This window comes from Lissotriton vulgaris, chromosome 1_1, assembly GCF_964263255.1.
Source record: "Lissotriton vulgaris chromosome 1_1, aLisVul1.2, whole genome shotgun sequence".
NCBI classification, from domain to species: Eukaryota; Metazoa; Chordata; class Amphibia; order Caudata; family Salamandridae; genus Lissotriton; species Lissotriton vulgaris.
This window is the reverse complement of record NC_141685.1, coordinates 2,098,730,039-2,098,749,883: the sequence shown is the minus strand read 5'-3', so window position 1 is coordinate 2,098,749,883 and position 19,845 is coordinate 2,098,730,039.

The following is a 19,845-nucleotide window of genomic DNA, read 5'->3' as shown; positions in this document are numbered from 1 at the left end:
ATGAAAAGGCCCTGCCACTCGCCCTAAGCTGACTTCCTTTGCAATTTTTCTCTCTACCACGCTTGGATTATGTTGCGCCGATAACTGGTTTTTACAAAAGGAGTTCCCTCGAAAATCCCCCGCCGGGATGTGGAAGCCGTGCAAGAATCCCTTCCTCAACACCCCAGCGGAGACATGATCAGGGTATTTGTTTAACCAAGGAGTCATAGCCATGAGATCAACGGGTGTAGGCAATTGGTCACAACGTTCCACCTTACTCCTGCTTTGACCCTCCCTTTCCTCCCGCCCCGTTATTTTTCGATCTACATGAAATCTCTAAGTGTGAGGAATTCCCACAGCCCGCACACACATGCTTGAACCTACATGTTCCTTGCGGTCTGTTACAGTTGCCTCGGTTGAAGCCCCAACAGACCCCCCGCTTGCCGCCATTTCTGCCGGTTTTCGGCTGGTGATCGATACCGGCGCCTGCTCGAAAGGGCACCACGGGCTTTTGGCGGAAGGTCCCAGACCCACTCCCGCCCGGCGAGGATGTACCTGCCGCCCCCGGCAGGAGCTGCTTATGCCATGAGACGGAGTCATATTTGAGCTTTCCAGAATGGAATTTGTTCCCTTTTTGCGGGCAATTTACCAACGACTGATTGTATAGTCTGTGGTGTAGTTTTATTTGTGTTCCCCTGGTGAGGGGTCTTTTGTGGAATCCTTATAGGAGGCTGGACTGTTAGAGTCCACATGACATATTGAACCAATTGTCTATGTATTTTATTTAGTTGTTTTAGTTGAACTAATAGTTCTGCACCTGACATTTCTTCAATGTCAGGGTGTGGTGTATAGCTGGCTAATCCTGGCCATGTTGCTCCTGGTCTACCTAGTGGACCGAGCCTGGTAATGTGATTTTGATATTGTAGGGAGCCTTTAAACCAGAGTTGATGCTCTTGGTAAGTTAGTGGAATTCCAATGTCCTCGAAAGGAACATATTCTGTTGGATTATCCTCTACTTTGTAGTAGTGAAACAAATACAATACTGCATTTGATTCAGGGAAGATTATCCATGAATAGAATACCTCTGTCTGCCGATATTCGTGTGCCTCTATGACAAAAATTACCCTACCACCTCTTGATGATAGGCCATTTGTTATAAGCTTTATAGCGATGGTTTTCCTTAGGTTTCCCGGGATGATTATAGCATCCGGGTCGGTTTCTTGGAAACCGGTAACGTTAAAACCTGGTCCAGCTGCAGCTCCCTCGGTTGCGTTATTGCCAGCCCGTCCATCGTTCTCGATGTCGCTATCCGACATTCTGTTGACTGAAAGTTTGCAGAGCAACTTTCAAGGAAACAAAGATAAGGTGCACAATATTTTGGAACACTGTATCCTTCAATGCTGAATCAAACCAAAAACTAATACATAGGATTTTCGTCCTACTCAGTAATGGCGGACATTTTACCCTTTTACCCACTCCAGACCGCTATTGGAGTATTTTACCGGAAAAAAGGGGTCTCTGTGAAAAGCACTGAGTTACTCTAGTATCTAGCGTTAAATTAGTGCCTTGCCAAACGTGGGGCACCATGTAGTTTAGTTCCTATATTCCCAAGAGGCTCTGCGCATTGGAATAACATATCCTATAGATTTGATGTAGGACTTATGTCTACTAGGTCTCTAGCGAATATATTAGACTGAATTGTGAGTGCCAGCTAGCTCAGAGGTCAGTAGAAACTTTCTCGAATAAACAAGAAAAGATTAGTTTCTGACAACCGCATAAACATGACAACTTTGTTTCCCCAAGAATAAAACTGATCTTCAGAGTCGTGGAAACAATAGATAGATATTTCACTCAGTCAATCGTGCATGCTTTATTTCATCAGAGGTGCAGAGAAATAGAGATGTGGGCGTTTTCAATAAAAGTGTTTATTGAACAGTCTTCTTTCTCAAGCAAGTAAAGTGAACTTCTACAATCGTAATACTGGTTGTAAAGTATAATGCGTACAGTAAGAAGAGTATTATAAAATAATACTGTAAAAGCATTGCATGGTTCCTAGACCATAGATAAATACATACATAAATAACAAAGGCTAAAAGTACTCAACTGGTGCTTCTAAAATATGCCTACATCAATGTACCTAACCCAAGTCTAGTACGAGGGAAGAAGTAAGTGAGGTGTAGGATAGGTTTAGGTTTTCTTTGCCAAGAATCTAACCAAGATTTCTCTTAGGGTCTAATCAGCCCTGTACCTTGGTTTTAGAACGAAGGAGGTCTGGTATCTCTGTCTCTGAAATGATTTCCCAACACCCCGCGAGGGGAGCTTGGAAACACAGGAGCTGGATTCTCAGCGAGAGAAAATATTTATTTATTTATTTATTTATTTACTGACATGTATAGAGCGCGAACAATTACCCGTGGGCGTCTCGGCGCTAGACTACAATAATGTCTCTCCCTAAGCAGAAGAGAATGTGAACTCGAGAGCTATATTTCTGGTTAAATAGCCACGTCTTCAGTTTTTCCGGAACTGAAGGAGTGAGGGGCTTGTTTTTATATGGTGTGGCAGAGTATTCCAGATTTTAGGAGCCGCAACTAGGAAGCGGCGGTCCCCCCAGGAGACTGTTCTGCTGCGTGGGACCACTAGTTGGTTAAGTGATGTGGATAGGGGTGTTCTGAACGGGTTGTAGAGTATTAGTTGATCTTTAAGGAAGCGAGGTCCTTGATCCTGCAGTATTTTGTAGACTGTGCACAATGATTTGAACTTTATCCTGTTTTGGATGGTTAGCCAATGGTAGCTTTTCAAGGTATCCGAGATAGGCACAAATTTAGGTTTTTTAGACAGCAAGCGTGCAGCCGCTTTCTGAACAGTCTGCAGCTTTTTGGTGACTCTGTTTTGTGCATTAAGAAAAAGTCCATTGCAGTAGTCTAATGATGTCAAGACCAGAGAGGTGACTAAAGTCTTGGCGGCCGTGTCTGGTAGAAAAGGTATGATTTTCCTTATCATTCTGAGTTTGAAATGGGCAGTGGCTGCCACCTTATTTGCATGAGCCATAAAATTGAGTTGGTCATCAAATGTTACTCCTAGGTTTCTAACCTTAGAGGTGGGGCAAGGTGGGGTGCCGAAAGCCGATGGCCACCAGGCTGCAGACCAGACTGGCGAGAGGGTGCCAAAGATAACCACCTCCGTTTTATCGGAATTGAGCTTCAGGCAATTTCTTGCCATCCACTCACCAATAGCAATCATTCCATTTTGTAACCGTGCTGCCACCTCTTGCCCATCTCCCTTTATGGCCAGCACCAGTTGGGTGTTGTCTGCGTATGAGGTTAGGCTCATCCCGTGTGCTTTGATGACACTAGCAAGGTCCGACACATATATGTTAAATAGTGTCGGACTTAGGGATGAGCCTTGAGGAACCCCACACGGTAACGACAGATTGGCCGATTGGAAAGGACCTAATGTGACCGCCTGGGTTCTGTTGGCCAAGAAGGAAGCAAGTAGGTCTCTCGAATACAGCTTCTCTGTCAGCGCGTCAGCTGGAGGGTCGGCTTCCTTTGGCACTTGCTGTAGCGAGCTGCCCCTGGCAAGTAGATAGTCGAGCTGCTCTGAACCACTGTGTGTTTGCTAGGGAAAGTGTATACCTAGTTTGACGTAAAGTCGGACATAATAATGTCATCAAAGAACTCCAAGGGAATGGTAGTTCTTTGAAAACTCCATGATTTCTAGGACAAATCAATATTCAAGTAAGGGGATGTCCCTGACTGCTGAAGCCGAGTTTTCCAAGTAATCTTTGTGGCTTTTTGGAACTAGTGGAAGTAGCCATGCCTGTATTTGAACTGGATGGTTTATGTCTAAATATATGTATGATTTCTATGCCTATATAAAAGCTATGTGAATTATAGCTACATATAAGGGCATGAATCAGTAAATTACGCTTAGATTCTAAAATGCTACACAACAGTACCACAAGTGGAATAGAAAACATATATGCAATCCTCACTTTGTTTTTCTTCTCTCATTGTAACCTCTCCTGAAGTGACTAGTTTGTACTAATAGAATTTAATGGATGAATTCTGAACAATGGCTTTATTAACTTTCTGTATGATCTCATGAAAATTGATAAAACACGTTTATTATTGTCTTCAAGAATTGGCTCCATCCATGCAGTGCAAATAATCTATGTTATGAATCCTTTTGAAAAAAAGATTTTACATAAAGGATTGGGCACCTCAAAACTCAATCCAACTAACAGAGGATGACATGGTAAAATCATGATGTTCAAACCGGAATTAACATTGTCAATTGTTCCTAAATTAAAGTAAACATGATGTCTTTGCTTATGATGTGGAATATTCAATCTAAACCCAATATGTAATGTGTTCTTAAACTCCTATTACTGTATTGCACTACCAGTATTGTTTGTACATATTGTAAATAATTATTTTTGTATTTATATGTATTCTGTAACCCTGAAGAAGTCCCTCTGAACGAAACAAGTGGGCTACTGTGGCTCTTAATTTCAAAAGAAGAACTTGAAAAAAATAAAGAATTTCCTTCAAAATACGCTCATTGAAGAATAGGAGTTTCTATAATTGTGCATGGATTATCGACCATGAGTACAAAATAATACGGTATTCTCCAAAAAAGAGTGGGCTGAAACACATGAACTGATCCCTGTTAAATAACAGAAGAGTAGTCATCATTAGCATCATCTTAACTTTAATCATTTATTGTAAATCATTAAAGTTCACAAGACCAAATAAAACAATATAATAAATCAATACAAAACACAGAAACTAAGCAACAAGTCATTATTGGACTGCTCATCGAGAGGAGAATTTCACACTATAGTCCTGTCATGCGCAGGAATCTGCTCAAATTCTTTTCCAATTTACCAGGATGGCTTCCAGGGCGGAATAAACCTCCTTGACTTAAAAGTCCAATTATATAACATGATAACAAAAATACAGTACTAAACTGAAACATCATAAAACCAAGAATGAGGGAAGCGCACAATAATTGGTTATCCCATAGGCTGTGCAACAATGCATAGGAGTAATAGTGCAAGTGCATGTGCAAAAATACAGGAAAGTGCAACCATGATGAGTTTTAAGAATTACATTAAAATACTTGCACGCTTATATCATGCACCCTGCAAATAGTGCGCCCAGTGCAGGTACGTGCGGTGGAGCGGGGTGGGCCGAGTTGGCGATATGGAGAACACAAGGTAAGTGGTTTTGTTTATTTATTTCATTTTCACTATCCCATTGACGTCACTTTCACCACCCCCACCCCGCACTGGCTCACCGGCTCACCGCCTCACCGCGCTAACCTGTACGGGCCGCCACTGCCTGCAAATTGCTAAATTTCACAGCAGCACACACAGCACGTGGGTTTTGTACTTTCTTAAAGTCAATGCATATGTCCGATCTTAAAAGTAGGGATTGTGTGAAAATTTCACAACACTTTAAAGTGAACCCTGGAATTTGGTAAATCACAATGTTTGTGACCAGAAAATGTGCTTTCTTTGAATGCACTGAACCCATTTTGCGATTCAGATTACCAAATTAATAAATGGGTTTAAGAAACCATAGCTAATCAGCATTTAGAAGGGAGGCATTTCGGGCCTCCCATTCAAATACCAATTTTTTTTATGGTAGGTATTATGGTATGTATTAATGTTCTGTGACCGAATTACAAGTCTCAAAACATTAACATTGACTGACTTCTGAAAGGTAGTGGTAAACATTTACAGACATGAAAGGGTCAAATTTTTTTTTTAGAAGTAGGCAGTGGCCCTTCGGACCACTGCCTTATTTTTACAAAACTTTTCAAAAGTTTTTATTTTTTTAATAACACAGACCGTTTTTCTTTAGGGAAAATGAGCTGCAATTAAAAAACAAAGGATTGCTTATTTAAAATCATTAACAGACATAGTGGTGTGCTGGACCTAGGCCACCATCTCCGTGATGGCAACAAATTTTAGTGGGCCGCAATTCTCAACCTACCTACATAACTTGCATGAGTTAAATTGGATTCCAACAAACTATGATTTGGATTTAAGAGAACCAACCGATTAGTACATCAGTCAGTCCTTAAAAATCTTTACTGGTTGCAAAAATACTGATTGCAAATATTGACCATTATTTTGCGACCGGTAAATAGTGCAGAAGGTCCAAATTTACGAAAAGGTAAACGCCTTCAACCGCTCTATGGCAACCTCAAACCAGGAAAGAATGTTGTGGATAACCAGTAGTGAAGCTGATGCATTGTTGAACATTATGCCAAATACGATATATTTTGCAAAAATTATATCTTATAAAATATGTAATTAACTTCCATCCTTCTCCATTTCAAACAATTGGTAAGTTAAATGCCTTAACACACCGAAAAGCATTCCACTTCATCAATCCTTAAAAAAATGTTCATGCAAGTCCTTTCCTATCATTGCTCAATAAAGGGCAAAATAATTGAGAAATTATTAGCAATGTGCGAATATAAGCCAATAATAATGCATATGTGAAGCAACACAAAATAAAAACAGAAAAAAATAGCGCATTATCACTGTAGCTAATAAACACTCCCACTATTTAAGGACAACAAAAGTCTTCTCTTTACGTTAATGTAACACGTCGGAATGAAAAATGCAAACAAACAATGAAAATAAATTAAGCGACTAACAGTTGTCGACATCACAGTATAATTTGTAAATACAAAAAAAACTGTTCATTCATTAATCTTTATTCGATCTCTTTTTAAAATTGACCATAAAAGCACAATTTCATCAAGAAATCACAAAAACAGTCTTATAATAACCATATAAAAGCAGTTAAAAAAAATCCAAATTTTTATGGGGTTTCTCAGCAGTGTCATCAGGTGAGCCCTAGACTGGTAAAGATGACATATTTTTATTTGAATCCCTTTTGGAGAACAGTCGAGAACTTAGTGAATTTTTGGGGTGCTTCAGGCCACCTCGCATAGATATGACCCATTTCCTATTATTTCAGCAATTTCAAAACAGCAGACCTCGGGTATTCCTTTTTCTCACACGGGCCCACAAGAAACTTGCTACAGAAAAGCAGACATAGGGATTAAATAATGCCTTTAAAAAGTAAAGTGCCACCCTACATTGTGCCAAATTATAGCACCCTAAAAGTGGGAGGATGAAAGCTTTCCTTTCAGTATGGTAAAACCTAAAATATTATACTAAAGGGCCAATTCCGATCTAGTAAAAACCGCTCCGAATAGCCGTTCGGAGCGTTTTTCTGGTACGATTCGTACCCTGCAACGTCCCCCGTACGTACGACGAAGTACGATTCGTACCAGCAGCTGGACTCCGTAGGAATCATACAGAGACCGTACGACTCTAATCTCCATACGATTCTCACTTGGAACCTGCTGTACGCAACATATGTACGTTTTGCAGCTGGTTTATACGACCCAGCAAGTACGATACGTGTCGGGTACGGACAGTAGGACCCTCTTTTTATGGGAGCTGAAAACAGCCGTAAAAGCAGAGTTTGTGCCGAAACAGGTACGGAACACCCCTCCCGGGTATGGCGCATACCCCCCTTGATCGCAGGGGTATGGCGCGTACGCCTGCGATCATGGGGGGTACACACCGTCCACCCAGCGTACATGGGGTATGCACCGTACCCCTTGTACGCTGGGTGTACGGTGCGTACCCCATGTACGCTGGGTGTACGGCGCGTACCCCCCATGATCTCAGAATGACGGCGCGTTCCCCTGCGATCATGGGCTGTAGGCGCCATACGGTGTGTATGTGATTGTGCGCTTTTCCGTACGAATCGCCCTTACCTGACATGGGCCGTACGAATCGCGTCCTGATTCCCCGGTCCGGATCGTACTCGTCGGGTGGTACGGCGTGTGTACGAGTCGTACGGAGATGGCTCCGGATGTGAATCGTACGGACGGTTATATTACCGGATCGGAATCGGCCCCTAAGTGGAGGTACATCTGAGCTGAGTAGTTATCACACGGTCAGGGGGACAAGTCTGAGTGTTTAAACTTCTTCTCAGGGAAACCTAACATCAGTGGCATGAGGTTCAAGTGGAAGCGCAGTGAAATAAATCTATGATGAGCAATAGTGATGCGGGAGAGGTATGAAAATCCTTCCACTAATCTTGGTTGGATAAGATCATATGCGAGGGATGCCTTTTGTAGCTGGTTCTTTTCCCTTCACACCAAAGTGGCCCTCTGCATATATAACTCAGTAATGTTCTGTTTGGAGGCACCCCTGTATGCTGAGGGGTCCCTAAAAAAAATGCCCTGCCCAATTGCAGTCAATTCAGCATCTACGTATCTGAGCCAGGCAATCTTTTTGTAGTGATCCAGCTTCAGACAGTCGTCAATTATGCGTTGTGTTAAATTTACAGTGGCCTATGCCAAATTGAGAGCCACAATAACATTGGCGCCAGTCTAATAGAGTCTATCAGGTAGGGTAGCCCTAATTCAAGGTGTAAAATGTAGCTTGAAAATGAATGGGGTACTGATACCCTGTTTTATAAAAAGATGTCTTCCATACTTTTGAGTTTGTTCGTGTTTGTCATCCCCTGTACACCCACCCCATACAATGCTGGTGCCTTTGTTTACGTGCAGTAGATATTTTTAATCGTGTCCAAGGGACTGGCTCTTAGCTTCCTAGCAAAGCCCTTTATAGCTTGAAGGCTTCCTTTCCATGCCTAGTGCTCTTGCTGCTACCAGTCTTTTCAAGGAGTGTTTTTTTATCAAATAGGACTTCCAGGTATGAAAAGGAATCAACCACTTGGATTTTCTTAGATGCCAGATGGAAATGGGGGGATTTTGCTCCACTACCAGCTCCTGCAATAATAATGAATGATTTCGATTAATTTACTGTAAGATCTTGTGAGGCCATAATTGAAGCATACGATATTATAGGGCTTTGTAGGACTAGTCCTGACCTAGGAATTAGGACTGCATCGTCCGCATAGGGCAGTATTGAGAGGGGGATGTTATCAAATGTAGGCACTTTCAATGGTGAGCCAGTCAGGGCCGCCCCCACACCATTTGTGTAGGAGGAAAAAAGAAATGGGGCGAGGACACATCCCTGCCAGTCTCCCCTCACGATCTTAAATGAATGCGTACATTCCCCATTTGCCCCATACCACACGCAAGCGGCGGCATTGGTATATAGCTGACGATTGAAGCAGATTATAAGGGAGTCAACCCTCATCCCCTCCAGCATGGGCCACCGATCCATAAAGGCCATACAGATCATCCTGCCTTTTACTTTGGTATACTTGTCTATACAGAGCAATAGGTTAAGGCATTGATCCACCGTCCCTTACCCCTCTGAAACCCATATTGCACCTCAATCAGAACTTTTTTTTTGTCCTCATTTCCACCATGGTATAAAAATGCCGTACAGAACAAGCCTTAAATCAGCTGTCTCAGTATTAAAACCGGGAGGGAGCAAACGTAGTGGGGGGACCAACCATCCCTCAGCTGTTTCGGGCTTAGCCTCATACTTGGCAACCATTGGGGATAGTTACAGCCAGGCGTGGACCGGGCTACGACCGGATAATTGCTCTGCACATGGTGAACACACCAAAAAGGCACCATAGTAGTGTAATCATTGGACAGAAAAGAAAATAAAACGGATATTTCATTGTGCCCAAACCAACATGTGCCAAAAAGCTCTTTTGCTTTGATTCCCCTGCCTAGCGAGGTCCATTCGTGCCGTCTGCAGAATAGATGCCAGCCAGTCACCAAGGGAAGGAGATAAGGGGTCCTTCCACTTCCTACAAATCTCCCTCCTTGCTAAAAGAACAGTATAAAACACTAGGCGTCTAGCTGCGTTCTGTGTTCCTGCTAGGATCCCAAAAATCACTAGAAACAGATCAGTAATAACTGGTAAACCCAATGATGTTGTAAGGGTATTACCAATTGCTTCCCAAAATGTAGCTACCGAGGACATTCAAAAAACATGTGAGTGTCTGATGCTGCCACCATCCCACACCTAGCACATGCAACTGGATTACCTATGGCAAATTTAGATAGTCTCAGGGGAGAGTAATACGCCCTATAGAGGGTATAGAGGTGGTTTCTACGTAACCATGAAGGCTTAACAATACTCTTTAAGAGCTCAAATGGGGCGGACTAAAGTTCTTGCACATCCTGGTCAACTAATGAGGAACCCCACAGCTGGACTGGTAAATTAAATTCCCCATACGTTTCTTCGAGTAAAAGTTTGTACCATTGCGAGATCTCTCTCTTAGTTGGTCCGATGTTCACTAAGTTGGTAATTAGTTGGCTATAACCTCCAAGTGGAAACCTGCTTCTTTTAGTGGGTAGAATTTTATAAGCCTGCGTCCAGCTGCTCATTTGTAAGTATTTAAACCTCGATATGGTTGAGCCTATCCTGTTCTGGAGGTGCTCCCATGAAAGCAAGTCCCCTTCGTAGAAGAGGTCTCCCCATACTTCAAGGCCCGCCTCTCTTAAGGGCACGGCTAAGATGTCTTCTAGCCATGCTGGACTTTCAGGTAGCCCCCATAACGGTGTCTTATCGCAGAAATACCCCTGTTTAATCGAGTTTGTTACCTCACCCCACATTTTTGCCAGTCCATAAAGGACCTTCAGTTTAATCTTTTTAAAAAATTTCGGGTTGCCAAATTTAAATAGATAGCCCGACTGACTAATACCTTCCCCGTCCAACAGAGCAAAAAACATTAAGCCCACACCGTGGTCAGCGGGCCTTTTTAATAGCATACGAGTATGGGACAGCTGAAACGCCCAGGCATATAGTTTTAAATCAGGGGCGGCTAAGCCCCCCTTCTCCCATCGCCGTCTAAGCTTCTTCCAGGCTATTCTCGACAATTGTTTGTTCCAAATGAAAGATGTGATATCTGACTGTATTTTGGATATATAAGCCTGATCAAAATAAAGGGGAATGGTATGAAAGAGAAATGAAATTTTGGGCAGAATCAACATTTTGATCAAATTAACTCTCCCAATCAAGGACAATGGAAGGTGGAACCATCACTGCAATAGTTTTCTACATTCTTTAGCCACTGCTGTGAGGTTTACTAGGGCAAGTTTATTGATATCTTTTATTATATTTAGGCCCAAATACCACATTGACTCGCCTGCCTGTACCACCAACGCACTCACATTATCGTTCCAGACCAACATCTCTGTCTTTTTCGTATTAATCTGATACCCAGATATCCGACCGAACCCCGAGTATTTAAAAAAATTACAGGGAGAGCGTGAGGATAAGCAGGTCATTGGCATAGAGGGCAATCTTCCTCTCCCCCCCTCTGTAAGAAAAGGGTCTAATAGAGACCTCTCCCCTCAGTTGTTGCGCGAGGGGTTTGATATAAAGATCGAACAGTAGTTCCATCGCTTTTGTTATCGAGGGATTCACAGTAGCTCCTTATTTCGGCTTGGTTCGCTGAAGATTCCGCAAAGCCCCTTCTTATTTCCATCGTGAGGGCAGAAACATACCTAATATGGAAGCTGGAGTTATATCATCCTTAGCTTCAGATTCGATTTGGGCTGTGGGACATTCAGTCTGACCAGTAATGCTCTCCACATCGGCCCATTCTCCTCCTATGGTTCCAGTGGCTCCAACGGCACTAACTTCCATACCATCTGCGTCTCTTAGGTCTCCTGAAGAGGTAGCCGAAGATGGTCCCTGCTCTAACTCCAACCGTCCCGGAGGAGATTGTAACCCTGATCCCTCTTCCCAATCCAACCCACTCTCTTGTGGAGGCTTAGCCTGATCCCCTCCTCCAAGGTCCAACGTATGAACGACCAGATCTGTTACCCCTTTTTCCATTCCTTCTTCCTCCTCAGCTCCATGACCTGGTAGAGGAGAGACTATCTCCAGTGGCACCGGTGAGGGAGAGGATTCCAAAACAGATGCCATGGCGTGATCCTCTGAAAGATGCAATATTTGGGAAACGACTTTAAAATAGGAGCGGAGTGAAGGAGTAAATTTTGACCCTGTAGATAGTACAGTTGTAGGGCTTTTGTTCTTAGACTTAGACTTCAAACTGTGTTTGGCGCCTCTAGATTTAACCTCTATATTTAAATAGGAAGAGGATTTTTTTTAGTTATCACCTCACCAGTAGAGTCAACAGCCCCACCAGACAGACCTGACTCCCCACCCTTACACTCTGACAACACCCCTCTCTTACCGTGACCCTTATTCAGGCTAGGTGGCACCCCCTCTGATGTACGAAGGTCCGCTGCCGTCCCTGGTGCCCCCTCTCACCCTGATGATGCTACAGTGCAAGGGTCTAATGCAAACACAGCAACCTTACAACTCTTCAGGGCAGATAACCCCTCCACTGTATCCGTAACTGGTGTTGGTAACAGAGAATGAACTTGTGTTTCCTGAGAGTTTGCTTTCCCTGGAGCGCAACGTGAGTTTATAACAAAAGACCCACCGCGAAAAGGCTACCCCAGGCTTCGCAATTTACTCCCTCTCCTCAGCTCCAGCGCAGCAGACCAGAGGCGTAGCTGCGGCTTTAACTTCTTAGCTGATGATTCCTGTTGAGTGCTCCGTGGGTTGGATCCAACGGGATATTCAGGGAGCCCCTGAGGATAAAAAAAAGCCTCCGCTTCTACCCCATCGGGACCGGCCTCGTTATGGACTCTTCGATCTCCTCCTACTTTTTCTGAGATTGTTTCTCGCAATACTGCGTGGTCTGCCCTGCAAAACGGTAATTGTAATAATTGTGGCAAATGTGGCAGGGATCTCTGTAATATGCTATTAAAATCGGTTATACCCCCAAAAACCGAATAACTAGCGTCCCAACCTTCAGGGCAGACGACGAGAAAGCAACCCGTCCGCCAGCGTCCTTCACTCTCTTTGAGTCCCGTAGTTCCGCATGCACACAGAAAGCGGACTGCCCAGCACGTCTCGTCAGATACCAAGAAGCAGCTCCGCATCGCTGAGCAGCTGCCAAAAACCAACGTATGTTATTACTCTTCAACGGGGATACAAACGGGAGCAAATATCGACTGGCTGTCATCCTACATTAGTCTAACGACATATCCCTCTAAATCTGACCATTATTCAGCACGGCATTGCAATCTCTTCAGGAGCTCGTTCCGGAGCACCGTGGCCGCTTAACCAGCAGCCGCCATGTTTTCCCGACCACCTCAATCAGAATGTTAGGTTCAGGGCCCAATCCTCCAGTCTGGCTAGTAGGAGTCGGCCCATGATTTTGGCAGTGGTATCCAAGAGGAAAATAGGGCGGTAGTTCTTTGTGCTGCCCCTGTCTCCTTTGTTGTAAATATGGACTATCTCACTCCGGTTCCAGGATGGTGGGGGACCCTCATCCACTATGGTATTGAAGATGTTTGTTGACAGGGGAACCCACATATCACAATCCTCCTGGAAGAGATCAATCAGGACCCCGTCTGGGCCTGGGGCCTTCCCTGCAGCACAAGCCTCCAACCCTCTTCTAACTTCAGATAGGGAAAATCTCAGACTACCCTGAGGTAAAGGGGCTTGTTCTGCAGATGATGGCACAGGGGAGGTGTTGGAGCCAAAAATACTTTCAAAGTGTCTCACCTATCTTCACTTAAATGGCAAGTAAACTGCAAACAAAGGCTGAAAAAAAACACTTTTTATATGTATGTATACCTGTTTTGAAAACATGAGCCTGGAAAACAGCTAAAACTGACTCTCGGATAGCCCTAAAAATGGGATGTAATGCTTCTTAAGGAATAATCTTCTTTCAGATGTGTTTTAAGATCTCTCTCCAACCCTTCATAATCCTCCTCCACAGCAGCGAAACAGGCAGTTACTACTATGCAGATGGCATGCAGATTTATCTGTGTCAGCAGTATCCGGCAGAACTTTGCTACAGTATTAGTAAGCCTTATATGGATTTATCAGTGGGTAGGTGCTGGAGAGATATAGCTCAAAAGCTCACAAACCGATGTTTTACTTTTGGGCCTTCATTAACCTTTCTACCCTGAAATTATTCCAGCACACCAAGCAGTGTGTAATTTGTAAAAGAATCAGTGCCTGTGCCCCAAACTCCGCTAACTCAATGCTCTTAAAAATAGAAATGCTGAATACCAAGAATGCATAGTCTTGAATTCACCTCATGCCTCTTTAATCCACTACCAGTCTGGTCCATACTTCCTCCCTTTGTGCCTATTTTTCTGTGCTTCTATACTCCTTATTTCCTGTTTGTATATTTTTTCTCGATCTCTTGTTCACAGTCAATATCCAATGGCAAAAAAATAGGTACTGGTCCTAATAGAAATGGGCTTGCTGGTTGGATGAGGTATGCACCTAGGCCAGCCAGGTACCACCACTCGAGTTAAGGTAAGTTAGATACACACTTAAAGAAAACTTGTGCTCACCCTCTGGTATCTTGTCATGGAGTAGTCAGGCTAATCTAAAGAGGCAATGTGTAAAGTATTTGTGCAACACACATACACACACAATATCACAATGAGTACACCACAAAAATATTCCATACAGGTTTGGAAAGATAGAGGGTATTAATCTGAGTAAAACAAGACCAAAATAACATATTTTCAATCAGAAGAAGTCGAGATATGAATTTTTAAAGAATAAATGCAAAAACAGTGCTTAGACATTACTAGTGGTCAAAAGGCTACTTGAGGTCGCAAGGGACAGGTTCAAATCCAAAGTTCAAGCAAACATCAATGGAGAGAATGCTGGCTAGAGGACCCATGCAGTGCCTGCTGTGAAAGTACCTTGGATGAAGCAAAGCGTAGACACTGAGAGTACGATGCATCAATCTTTCCCACGCAGTGAGACTGCTGCATCGTCATCGAGCTTCACTGAGGTGAAGCCAATATGTCTTTGTTAAGCTGCCCAGAACGTCAGTGTCAGGTCACTTAGACTGCAGAACTGCTGTCATTGAACAGCCTCTGCGTCGAAGGGCAAAGTTTTTGTTTCTATTGGCATAGAGGTGACGATGCGTCGGTTTTGTAGCAAAAGAAGCAGCAGGACCCACTTCTGAGGCCCAGAACTTGGAGGGCACCTCAGGCAGGGGTAGGACTCACAGAAGGCAGAGTCGTCTAGTAGCACCATCAGATTTGCAGGAACTCTTTTGCATACGTGAGACTTCAGAAAACAGAAGACAAGCCAGCAAGTCCTTGGAGATCACTTGGAGGGAAGGCAGAGTCCAGCTTTCCTTCAGCAGAGTCAAGGATCAGCAGGCTGCAGGGCAACAACCAGAAAAGCAGACTTTGCAGAAAAGCAGTCCAGTTCAGTCATTTAAGCAGCACAGCGATCCTTCTGACAGAGGTTCAATTTAAGATCCAGCACGGCCTGTTTATAGTGGGTGGTTGACCCAGTGCTTATACCCAAAAGTGCCTTTGATGTAGGTTGTGACTTCAAAGCAGCTCCCTGAAGTGCACAACAATTACTTTCAACACAGTCCTGTCTGCCAGGCTATCCATGGAGGTAAATCAGCGCTTTGTGTGTTGACAGGACACTACCTATTAAAGTGTAAGTGTCAGCACCTCCCATTCCTCCCTGCCCAGGATGACCCATCAGAATGCAGATAAATGCAGATGAGTGCTCAGAATGCAGATTAGCCTCACCTTCCTGTTTTTGTGGCTGCCTAGAGTGAATGCACAAAGTGTAGTTGACACCCGGCCAAATCTGTGTTGAGACAGGCTACAAAGCACACAGAGTTTTAAGCACAGATAAATGCCCACTTTCTAAAAGTGGCATTTCTAAAACAGTAATGTTAAATCCAACTTAACCAGTAAGGAAAATGTGTCATTACCATTCTAAACATATGAAATATAAAAAAGCTACTCTTCCCTGATAAGGAAGTATAATTTAAAAGTGTAATAAGGAATTCCCAGTGCTAGCCTATAAGAGGAGTATGTCTCACAGTAGTGAGAAACTAAATAGGCTGTTTGTCATTACCAGGACATGCAAAACATACCAGTACATTTGCTATATTTAATTTACATAGCACACTGCCCTTAGTGCTAGTGTAGGTCTACCTTAGTGATGACTTAGGTGTGATAAAAGGGGAGCTTAAAGCTTGGCAAGTAGTTTTAAATATCAAGTTGAAGTGGCAGTAGACTGCAAACCCTGGTCCTGCAGTTACAGGCCTAACATAGGTTGTAAAGGCTACTTAATTGGGTTGCAGATTCAGCCATGTCTAGTGGCTTAGTGTACTAATGCATCCACTGTAGGGCCCTGTGTTTGACCTCATGGTCACAGGTTCAAATCCTTGTGGTTTCATTCAGCTTTCATCCTTCTGAGGATGATAAAATGAATACCATTGAGTTGGGTAACAACAAACATCTGTTATTCAGTGTCAAAATACCCTTTAAGGTGAACATGCGCATTACAAATATACGCTATGGTTTGATAGGTAGCGTTGCAGGCCCACTAGTCGCATTTAAATTACTTTGGTATATCACTTTACAAGTGACTTACAAGTAAATCAAAATGCCAAACAGGTATAAATCAATTATGCCACGAAGAGAGGAGAGAGCACATGCACTTTAGCACTGATCAGCAGTGGCCATTGTCCTAACGGCAACAAAGAGAAGGTTATAAAAAGAGGAGGATGTAGGCAATAAGTAAGGCGTGACCTTTCAGAGAGGGCAATTTTACAACTGTTCCCAAAACATGCGTTTTGGGGAGGAACCACTGGCTCAAATTAATCATGGACACCAAGACTGTTCAGTTTAGAATCCTCTTTTATGGTACTTGGAATCCAGTCACAGGCCGTGCAGGTAAGCACAGTGCGCCGGTTTGGGATGGAAATGACAAACAATGGAATAAAGAAAAGAAAATAAACAAATAAAACCACATACCTTACTTTCGCCGCATCACTGAGTTGGTGATGCGAGGTAAGTTGTTTTATTTATTTATTTTAGCTTCCCTATTCCGTCATTTGTCACTTCCATCCCACCCCCGCCACCCCACGCATTACCCCACCCTCCTACCATGCTTACCTTTCACAGTGCATGGCAGAAACATCAGACGCACCACAGGAGTTGGAGCCAGCATTGTGGAGGGAAGTCATAGCCCTATTCACGTCCCAGGTGCAACTCCTCCCACCCATCTGCATGTAGATCTCTCTATTCAGCCCTGTGCTGACTCACCCTATCTCCTGGAATCCCCCCAGCCCTTGTCACTCAAACTCCAGACAAGGAATACACAACCTAGCAGAGGCAGGTTTGGATGGTTAGATAAGAAAATACCTACTTTCTAAAAGTGGTATTTCCCAACACAGAATGTTAAAAACAACTTCACTAAAATATATATTATATCATTCTGAGTTCAGGCATACTAAAGTCGAATTTCTACCAGGTTCCCCGAGTCAGTTAGGATTATAAGATGTAATAATCAAACTGCCCATTCTGGCCTTTGGGGAACAGGTAGCCTTGCAATAGTGAAAAACAAAAATGGCTGTAATTCACTATTAGGACATGCCACACACATCAGGGCTTGTCCTACCTTTTACCTACAATGCACCATGTCCTTGGGCCTACCATAGGAGTGTCTGATATGAAGAAAGGTGAAGGATTAGGAGTAGCAAGTGGGTGCACTTGCCCAGTCAGCATGGCAGTACTAGACTGCACACAGGCTCTGCAATGGCAGCCCTGAGACACACTTTTACAGGCTGCTTCTGTGAGAGGCACAACCAGTGCTGCAAGCCCACCAGCAGCATTTGGTTTACAAGCCCTGGGCACACTCAGTGCACTGTACTAAGGTCTGACAAGTAAACTAAACCAGCCAATCATAGAATCACTAAGCCATGTATCAATTTACAATATGGAGAGCATATGCACTTTAGGACTGATCAGGTAGTGGTAAAGTGCCCAGAGTCATAAAACCAACAAAAACAGGTTAGACAAAATACAGGAGGAAGGCAAAGAGTTCAGGGATGGCCCTGCAAAAAGGGCCAAGTACAGCATGTGCCATTGCCCATTCATACATATCCCGGACCCACATCATTACTTTAGGTGGAGAATGACTCATCCATGATATGGCCACTCATCTTTTTGCAAGCACCACGCCTAGCAACACAAACCTCTTGCTTAGGTTTTTATTTTTAGGTCGAGGGAGTAAACCCAGCAGGACTGTGAAAATCTCCCAAGGAACAAGCCAGCCCATGGCCTCTGTTATTTTGGCTAAAATATCGGTCCAATAATGGTCCATGTTTGAGCAAGACCAGGACATGTGTACAAAATGTGCATCCGCTTCACTGAATTGGGGAAATGCCCCGAGTTATTTGGGTAAATTCTATGTGATGTTTTGGGGGTTAGGTAAGTTTTATGAACATAATTGTACTGTATCAGTTTGAATCTGCCAGCAGCAGCTCTCAAGCTTCCTGACACTCATTCAGGAGGTGAGGGGCCATCGGCAGTGTCTTTTCAATCTTCTCTAACTTCCTCTCTTGCATCTTGATGTCCCATTAAAGCTGTCGCCACCCTCCATATGTTGTTTTTATACAGACCCCTCTGATCACTACTTTCAAGGCCTCCTGTTACAGGACCCCGAACCCCAGCTCACTTCAAAATATCTAGAGAGCTCTTCTTTGACTGTAGCCATAAAGGGTGGGCAAGAAAATGCTTCAGCCCGTAGCCTCCATCTGGTAACCTCGGATCTGGGCCTCCCAATACCCATAGAGAGCAGCATTGGAGAATGATCTGTGATATACCTCGAGAGGTGTGTTGATACAAAGCATTGATCTAGTCTACTAAATGTATTAGTGGCTGGTGTATGGCATAACAAGACCCTACAATCAGGATATCATGTCCTCTACACATCTCACAAGAATATATGACATTACAATGCAAACAATTACAACGCATGCTTTTACAACACGGTTTTTACATTGCAACTACCATTACATTGCATGATTTTACAAGACAATGCCATTACAGCACATTTTTTAAAACTACTATTACAAAGTATTCCATTACATTGCATACCATCACACCACATACCATTACAACGCATAATACTTTTAGGGCAACAGTAGGGTAAGTGTTGGTAGTGCAGGGGTGAAAATTACTATTCCCACTCGAGTGAGTGCAACAGTGGGGTAAGTGTTGGATAGTGTGCGGGTAAAAATTACTATACCCACTCCAGTGGGTGCAACAATAGGAAAAGTGTTGGATAGTGAAGGGGTAAAAATTGCTTTCCCCATCTACCCCAAAACCCATACCCACCCTAAAACTAATAAATCTACATTGTTTACCTTATACTGCATTGTACTGGCATGCGTAGCAATGGTATGTGTTGTATTGGCATACGTTGTAGTGACATGCATTGTAATCCATGTCTTGTTATGGCATGCCATGTAAAGGCAGTTGCGTTGTAACATTTGCGTTGTGAAAGCAGTGCGATGTAAAAACTGCTTTATAATGGGTGTCTCTAAGGGCCTCAGTCATCCCCAGTTTAATATTCTGTTTGGGGGGATCATGGTCCAGTGCCCAATACAATGCACAGTTAACGTCCCCCATCATGATCACTCCCGCGCCTAGATATGGAGTTGCCACAGCCATTACATCATGGAAGAAGCTTGGGCTATTTAAATTAGGGGCATAACCATTAATAAGACAGAACTCTTGGCCATCTAGCCTGCCATGGAGAATTACATAACACCCCTCTGGGTCAACCACATGATGCAGATGTTAAAAAAGGGGACCCTGGGGGGCACCCAGATATGGGCCCCATTGCAAATCCTGAATATGTAGTGTATATCTGCCCTCTCCATCTACGCTTTATATAAGGCAGTGTATCTCCCCTAATAAGGATTTCTTGGAGGCATGCTATAGCTATTCTATATGTTCGGCATACACCGCCTCCTCTTTTCAAACATTGCCTTACATTCCAGGTAAGCAGTTTCA